Source organism: Leuciscus leuciscus (genome assembly GCF_965113295.1).
Source record: "Leuciscus leuciscus genome assembly, chromosome: 8".
Lineage (NCBI taxonomy): Eukaryota > Metazoa > Chordata > Actinopteri > Cypriniformes > Leuciscidae > Leuciscus > Leuciscus leuciscus.
In genome coordinates this window covers 39427750-39437136 of record NC_138732.1, presented here as the reverse complement: position 1 = coordinate 39437136, position 9387 = coordinate 39427750, and the positions used below count along the sequence as shown (strand labels likewise).

General features: G+C 41.6%; 1 protein-coding gene across 3 annotated transcripts in view; it reads right to left on the bottom strand.

Annotated features, from left to right (window-relative positions):
* The window catches only part of nlgn3a (neuroligin 3a), a 235510-nt gene extending 226375 nt beyond the window's left edge, over positions 1–9135 (bottom strand). The window contains exon 1 of one of the 3 annotated variants that reach the window (XM_082178302.1): positions 8850–9135. The gene's annotated coding sequence lies outside the window, so the exon portion shown is untranslated. Of the gene's footprint in view, positions 1–8598; positions 8701–8849 lie in introns of those variants that run through there. The other 2 variants (XM_082178304.1, XM_082178303.1) reach the window with 2 other exon arrangements.
* Positions 9136–9387: the final 252 nt, after the last annotated feature.

The window sequence follows — 9387 nt, the reverse complement described above, 5'->3', positions numbered from 1 at the left end:
CTCTGCACCATAAGTTGAATACATTCCATTTTAATGCATACAGTTTCCTCATGGAGGGGGCTCTAACGTTTAAGATGGTCTCAACAACCTCAGTTGAGAGACCAGCATTTACGAGTTGGTCCCCCTCAGAGGCCAGACCCACAGCTTCCACAGTTCTGGCCAAAGGTTGAGGTATTGTGCCCCCGGCCTGAGAAAGAAGGTCCCTCCTGATCGGGATTTGCCATGGAGGGCCTGCGAGAAAAGAGCCATGATGTCCGATAACCATACTCGGGCCGGCCAGTACGGGGCTACTAGGAGTAAGCTGATCCTGTGCCGCCGGACCCTCTATAGAACCCCTGGGAGCAGAGCGATCAGGGGAAATGCGTACAGACGTTGCTTCGCCCACGCCTGCACCATGGCATCCAGTCCCAAGGGAGCTGGATGCGTGAGGGAAAACCAGAGCGGACAGTGAGTGTTCTCGTGAGAGGCGAACAGATCCACTTCCGCCTGACCGAACTCCCTCCATTTCAACTCCACCGTCTCGGGGTGGAGTCTCCATTCCCCGGGTCTCAGCCCCTGCCTCGACAGGATGTCTGCTCCCACATTTTTGTCCCCAGGAATAAACATTGCTCTGATTGAGAGTAGTGTGCCCTGGGACCACAGAAGAACCTGATGTGCCAGTCTGCATAGAGGGCGCAATCTCAGGCCCCCCTGTCGACCACTGACATGTTGTCTGTTCGCACTAGAACATGATGGCCTCTGAGCTCCGGAAGGAAATGTCTGAGGGCCAGAAATACATTTACATTTTACATTTACATTTATGCATTTGGCAGACGCTTTTATCCAAAGCGACTTACATTGCGTTATCCTATACATTTTTATACATAGGTATGTGCAATCCCCTGGGATCAAACCCACAACCTTGCGTTGTTAACGCAATGCTCTTACCACTGAGCTACAGGAAATACTGCCAACATCTCCAGGCAATTGATGTGCCACGAAAGATGGTGGTCCTTCCAAAGACCCCTGGTATAGCAGCCTTCCATTACCGCTCCCCAGCCTGTGAGGGATGCATCCGTGGACACGATTTTTCTCTGACACGGTTCTCCCAGCACAGGATCCTGGGACAGGAACCACAGTTTCTTCCACATCACCAAAGAAAGAAGGCCTCTTTAGGAGAGACAAGTTAGCCGCTCGACGCAATTCTTTAATATCGTCGAGGGCGATTTCCCCGCTGTCGTCCACCTCTTTGAGGAGGTCGGCCTGGTATGCCTGCAAAAGCCCCATCGTATGCAGGCATGCATCAGCCCGACCTGCCGCCATATATGCTCCCTACCAAGGCTGATACGGCAGGGCTTGGAGGGAAGCACTGGAGCCCTCAGGGACGATGCAGCATCGGGCGAGAGATAAGATAAGAGAGATAAGACACTGCCCTGGTCACAACCTCCAGCAGCTCCTCGAATGTAGGAGAATGGGGTGGCAAAACCACACATTCTCCTGCCTCAATGCTCAAAATATCTACCTCCTCGGAGCCAGATAGTTTGAGCATCAGGTCCTCGTCACGAGCGGAAGAAGCCGCAGAGCGGGCTTCTGACCCGTGAGCGGGACCAATGGAGCTGGCTACTGAATGCTGAGAAAGGGCCGAGGTCGTCTCAACATAATCTGCCAGGTCCATTTGCGATCTTGATGAATGCAGGCGCCACGCTGCCTCGACAGACGCGGGACCTGATCCACGGGGAGCGCAAGCCTGGCCTGATTCATCGAACAGGCTCAGGCGGGAGCGGAGCGTTCTCAGGGGCATTTGAGCGCTCGAGCCCTCGAGCGCTGCCCGTGCATGCGCCACTCCATTTCAACGCAGAGCGAGTGCGTGTCACCCTCGCTCAAATAGCGCGGGCAAGGGGACACACACTGCCTGAATTGCTTATCTCCTTGTCTTTTGCTCGCCATAATAATAGTGATTGAGTGCAACATGAGACAAACAACACCAAATAAGACGTACAGTTCACACAGAACACTTGCTGAAGACCAGAATGCTGACGCTGTTGTGATCCGGCGTCCTTTTATAGCTTCCGCATCACCGTCACATGCAACGTCACGAGTGATGTAATGATTGGACTAGTTCCATACAGGCTTCAGACGCGTCACGCTGAAGGCATTCCCCAATGTGTCGATTCTCGACGCAGCGTGAGTTCCCTTGAAAGGGAACAAAAAGCCTGTTTACAGCACCTTAAAACATGGCTCATGCAATCATATTGCAGACCAGATTTGCTGTGTGTGTGTGTGTAGTGGTTAAACGAATTGTAGTTGATCCGTGATCTGTATGGACCAGGCCCCACAAATTGATTCCTCTTTTGCATCTCCTTGCACTTGAACTGTCTCAAAATTAAGTCAAAATACCAGTCACTGCAAATATTTGTAAACACAGTCTTAAAGGGATGGTCCACCCAAAAATAAAAATGTCGTCATCATTTACTCACCCTCAAATTGTTCCAAACCCGTATGAGTTTCTTTCGTCTGCTGAACACAAAAGAAGATATTTTAAACAATGTTTTAAACAAAACAAAGTCACTGACTTCCATAGTATAGAAAAAAATACCATGGAAGTCAATGGCTACCTTCAACTGTCTGGTTACTCAAATTCTTCAAAATATACTCAAGAAACTCATATAGGTTTGGAACAAACATGAGGGTGAGTAAATGATGACACAATTTTCATTTTTGAGTGAACTATTCATTTAAGTGAACAAGAACTATTCAGAAAGAAATCAGATGTGTATAATTATATTGGATCCGTGCATTCGGTCTTAAAGTGACAGCAGTCTACATTTGTTATTTTTTTATTTTTTGCTGATCTGAAAAAATATTTGATCTGTGACTCAAAGACCGCAATATGATTCAATCAGATTAAAAAATAAATAAAAAATGATATATATATATATATATATATATATATATATACAGTACATGTCTTTCCTCTGCATCTCCTGTTGAGCACTAATTTGTCTTTGAATGAACAATTATTAAAGTCCCCCTGTAGTCAATCATTTTATCCCTTAAAATTAATCTTTGTCACCAAGATTACATATTTAAACGTTTTTTCCTTGAAAAAAAAAAGATTCATGCCTTAAAATAGCTTGAATGTAACTCGACACCCTTGCCTCATTTAGTATACGCGGTTCTATGAATATGCAAATGAGCCCCGCCTCCATTCACTCACTCACTCACTCAGCTCAGAGATCCACTGGTTGACGATCACACGTTGATCTGATTGGTTACAAGGTAGTTTGTGACGTCAGAAACACCAGCGATTTCAAAGCGTGTGTTTGAGACTGTCTTTGGTTCACTGCAGTTTTAAGGAGAAAATACTCAGCAATGGTGTCGACTTATGAATTTACACATGGTTTGTCTTAAAGCATATTAAAAACACCACATCGACATATAAACAACATTAAAAACTTGATTTTCACCACAGGGGGACATTTTAAATGGCTATTCAATTTCTGTCCTCTAATTGATTTGTTTTTCTGTAGCCTCACACTTTTGACACACCTTGCAACCTGCAGTCATGTCGGGGCGTTTGAACAAAAGCAGAACCTTCACATTTGTATAACTCTGCAAAATAGCTGATGCAAGGTCATTTGTCCTACTCTTTGGTAAACAGATCAGAAATAAGGAGCCTGGAATAAAGGCATCCTTGTCCTTTTGAGAAGTGCAGTGCTTTAGTCTGCTTTATGAGAGTATAAGAGATCTTTTGAGGCATGGTCAGAGGAATGCTGGCCGAGAACATTTAGATTCCATTCCTGTTGCTTTTTAGTGGCATCTCGCTTGCCAAGAGACTGATATGAAGTGGATATGTAGGCTTATCTTTTCAACAGGACTTTTCCCTTTTAGCCTTTAATCAAAACTGTTTCTACACACTCCTTGTTTATTCTAAAAGATTTGAATTGCCAAATTGTTTTGTTGCATCCAACAAATGCCTAAAGCTCCTTTAAAAATCCTTTTCATTGTAATAAGCCTGGACTGACCTGTCTGGTTGACAGAAAATCTCAGCGGTTTTGTAGAGGACACAAGGAGACATTTTGAAAGACATGTGTGTGCAAGATTTACTGCTCGACATTAAATCTTTGAAATGGCCATTAAGCGTGTGCATGCGAGTGTGCTTTATACAAATGCATTCGCGTGCAAGTTAAACCAAGAGAGCACCAGCAGTCCTTTCAAATGGCAAGGGCAGCTCGCATCCTCACAGAGAGCCATTAAATTCAGCTCTGAATAAAAGCAAAAGGAATATGGAAGCTGAAATGATCTGTAAAATCAAGCCTATTATCTTTCTCTGCTATTTACGCTGATGTGTATGCATCACTGCTGGGCTGCTGTGAAAAAGAGGAACTTATCCATTTTAAAATAGTTTAAAAGTATATAGGAACTGAACTCGACCACAATAGGTTTTGCAAGAGAAATGGGCAGCATGTTGTCCATCAATATTTTGTACATTTTGAACACACATTTGTTGGATGCTTTTGTAGTGAAGATTATCCTTGCCATTTAAAAAAAATGTCAAGCCTGTTCCTAACAATAGGCTTCATTTTCTGTTACGCAAAATATAATTAAATTATTTATTTTTTTGTTTGGGTGAAATGTGATAATTTCATGACACCCATCAAGCTATCAAATGAAAGGGCTCATTGTGTGTCTGGAATGTGTGCGTATACTGTATATAAGTAAGGGATAATGTACATCCAGCCGGTTGTTCTCTCAGAATAAACCCCGACAGGGTGATGAGGACCCCGACGTGAGGCGGAGCCTAAAGAACAAGCGGCTGGATGTATATTATCCCGCTTCTTACACTGCTACTTGCCTCATAAGTTAATAATTAATACGAAATATTGATCAGAGATCTGAGTTGACCTAATTTGTTAAGTCTTTAAACGCAAAGCTTCCGTGGAGAGAGCAGTGTCTGCGGCAAGTTCACACTAGACAGACATTTAAGCGATACGGCATACAGTCATACCACTTATTACACAGCATTTCACCACATAATTATGGAGATAAGAGATTTCAGATTAAACTGTTTTAAAATCGTTCCTTTTTGTATTTTATAATCCAACAGTGTACAAAACAATAGTCACAAAATGGCAGCAGCTGCGTTTGTATGAAACAAGAGAGAGCGAGTCCATGATACTGGATGGCATAATTAAATAACTGTACACAAAATATTGATTTGACTGAGTTTTTATATATTATTAGCTCCCATATTGCAAAACTTCAACGAAAAAAACCGTTCCTAGCAAGCGTATAGCGCTGCTGACTTCAGTGACCCGGATGAGCCTGTGTTTCTGTTCTCAGCGGTTGTTATCTGGGAATAACATTCTGCTGGATGACGCGATTGACCAATCAGAATCAAGTATTCCACAGAGCCGTCTGATAACATTAGTTAAATACATTAGTTAACATGAACTAATAATGACCTGCACTTCAACAGCATTTATTAATCTTTGTTAATGTTAATTTCAACATGTACTAATACATTATTAAAATCTTGTTAATATTAGTTAATGCACTGTGAACTAACATGAACTAACAATGAATGGCTGAATTAATAAATACTGTAACAAATGTATTGCTCATGGTTAGTTCATATATTAACTAATGAACCTTATTGTAAAGTGTTACCATATATATATGTATGTTTTAGTTTTTTTCTCATCTATTAAGAGAGTTGATCAAGGTGTTTCAGTCAGTTCAGATTCAGCAGGTAAACTGACCCAGAAACCACACCAGTCATTGTTTGCTTTCGGTTCTCTAGCAGCTTGTGCAGTATTTTGCGTTCAGACACTTTAAGCTGAAGCACAGAGGCAGATGAATTACTGCCGTCAGAGTGACCTTCATCTGGGTGATGGCAATAGTCCAGTGTTTTTCAGCCACGGAGGTCAGTAAAGGTGACTCGGAGAACAGATCACCTGATTTGATCTAACAGTGAAAGACTACGGCAGCAGGATTGATGCTATAGGGCTTTTCTTGTTTTCTGTTAGCATGACATCAAAGTGCTCCCATCATTCAGTGTATGGAAAATTTCACTAACAATACAGACATGAAAACCCAGTAGCTACTAGCAATGATTTGTTGCAGTATAGCATATTCAAGATGTGTTGACCATGAAGCTAAATCCCTTTGATCCTTATACATCAAACTGTGGGAAAGGTGGGTGACGGCGATTTTGCCAAATGGGACACTTTCCTGGCAAATAACCCAGCCATAATCCCAACTAAAACCATTAACACATTCATAAAGATGTGAATGTTCAAATCCTACCAATGACCTTAACATAACATTTAATTAGATGATTAGCTGTTATTTCAGGATCAACATGTATGTTATATGCTCTATAATTTTTTTTTTCAATAACAAATATCTAAATATCTTTAAAATAGGATACCAAGATATTAAAGGGATAGTTCACCCAAAAATCATTGCTCACCCTCAAGATGTTCCAAACATGTATGGATTTATTCCATTGACTTCCATATTATGAAACAAAAAAATAATAATAGTCTGGAAGTCAATGGGGTCCAAAAACTGCCTGGTTACCGACATTCTTCAAAATATCTTCTTTTGTGTTCAGCAGAAGAAACTCACGCAGGTTTGGAACAACTTGAGGGAGAGTAAATGATGCCACAATTTTCATTTTTGGGTGAACTATCCCTTTAAGTCTTGTTTTTTAGAGACTACATGTTATACTATATAATCTGTCTTACCCTTAATGACATTAGTTCTAGGAAAGTTAATACTCTACTTGAAAACTCTAACCTGAAAACAAGTATTAATATCTTATGCATTTGTCTTTTATTGTGCATTTATCTTGTTTAAAGCATGTTCATATATATATATTTTTACTAGAAAACAAAACAAAAATATTGTTTAAAATATGTTGTTACTATTATTTGCAGTTTAGGAATAAATGTGATGGCCCAAGTGCAGGCTAGAGCTAGAAGTTAGAAAGCAATTACTACAGTTGTTCTGGATTTATCTGGTCTGCATGAAAAAGATCAGCACATTTCTAACAACTTGTTTCTTTAACATTAAAGCAGACGTCACAAAGAGCTCAGATCTCGGATGTGTCATTCAGAACAGATTTAAATCAGCGGCTGCTTCAAACATACCAGTGTACGAGGCCAAAATACCAATAAAGACATTGGTAGAGAGAGGAAATTCAAAAGCAAGAGCATGCATAATCCTTCAAGACACTAAATGCCAGAGCACATAAACAGGTTCTCTGCATAAAAACACAGGATAAACCAGCGTGAATGGCAGGGATACGGAATTAAGCTTTGTTTGGAGATACCATCCACTTCCAGGCTCACTTCCACCAATCACAATCACTTAAGTTGCAATGTATTGTCTCACAACGAAATAAGCCTAGCCCGAACCCAACTCTAACCCGAGCTGAAATATGCTCTTCCCTGATAGGCAATGGCAACAGCAAACCCTTTTAATGCGTCGCCTTTACGGACAATTGCTTATTCACCAAATCACCATGACAACTCCAAGGCACATCTCACTATCTCTCTCTCTCTCTCTCTCTCTCTCTCTCTCTCTCTCTCTCTTTGCTTTGTAATTCAATGCAAATCATTATCCAAGTCTTTTAAACTACAGTTTTACGGTCTTAAAACTGTAAAGCCAATTGAGTCTGTCTTAAATGAAAATATGAGCAGCACTAACACCAGCCAGTTTAACATGTCATTATTTAATAATGCAGCATTTTTGTTCTTATGAAGCAACCGAACAAAAAGCATTTGTTGAATGTGGGTAGCTGCTAGTAAATGATTTAGAAGTACCCCATGGTGTGACACGCTATAATTCATTTAAAACTATTTCAGACATTTTTTTTTTTATTCTTCTATCATTTCTATACATGCAGTTTTTATGAGCTCATATTAGCTGAGGCTACATGGCATATTTGTACTTTAAAAAAAATTATTTGTCACACAGCAGGACCATTTGCTATTTTAATTAAATTTAAAAAGAAACCTAAAGGAAATGGAGACCAGTTACAGAGACACTTTCCCTTATACAAATACGTAAATTAAAAGAAATATAGGTGGTTAAAAAAAGTTCATCTGCTACCCATAGGCATGTTGCATGTGTACATATTGCATGGAAACGCTTCTAAAAACCCTGGATTTTATTATTATTATTATTCAAACTGTCCATATAACTGTGAATTAACTGTAAAATATTGACATTAAATGTACAGTAGTCTCAAAGTCTTAAGACAAAACATGATTCCAATCATCAGCTCGTAATGGAATCCACGCGTAACATGAACGCGTCATGGAAGACGCTTAAAATAACACGCCATCTGTAGCGACGCGACAAAACTATTCAAATCACCGCAGCCGTCCAGACCTCCGCCGCGCGACGCGACGCGTCTCTCGAGCTTGCGGATGGGATCCCGACGTCGACCAATCAAAGACTTTTTTAGGCGAGTGGCAGGACGCGACGCGACGCAACTAGAACGCCGCGCTTTTTGGGGGGGGTGGGGGGGGGGGGCGTTCTAGTTTTGTCGCGTCGCTCGCTTGCAGTGCAGATGGGGTGTAACAAGTGCAAGATCCTCATCCTCACCTCCTGTTACTTTTACCAGCAGCATCGCAGCCTGTCTAGTTGACTTCAGCTGTTCTTCATCTACAGAACTGCACATCTCCTCACCACAGACACAAGCAACACTCAAGTTCACCAAATTGTCAAGTGGCAATCCTGGCACAAGAGATCTAGTGATAAGACATACAGCGGTGCGGTGAGCCTTCTCAAGACTGTTCGTATGGTGACTAATAACTTATCATCATAAACAACCATTATCCTCATAAACAACTCACCTGCTTTGGTGAAATATCAAATCCCCCATTCCTGGTATTCCTGTTCCCTCAAAAAAAAAGCCATGATACGTGTGTTTTATTGGTAATCCGTTGCAGTTGTGTTAAGATTTCCTCCCACTGCTCTTCATGCATTTCGTGTGACCTTTTCCAGCGAACGCATCCTTCATCCTTTACACTCCAGTCACATTCCTGTGTTTTTCCTGCGTGTATGTTCCTGATGCTCTGGTCCTGCGTGTTCGTGAGCTCCCCACACGAGCTTCACGAGTGCGCGCTGCGCGGACACGCTTGAGTGTTCGGGAACGCCAGCACAGGCGCGGGTTACTAGGAAACCAGAAGCGCACACACACATGCAAGAGAGGGGGTGTGAGTAACCCTGCTTTCCAGGACATCTACAGAGAGCTTTTTGCTATTGAATTATGTGAATTGCATTTCCACAATATAAAACCAATAAGGCAATATAAAAAAACAGAATAGCAAAATAACACAAGCACTAAAGCAATCTGATTGGGACTAATTGATGTGTGCTTTATAGGGGAGC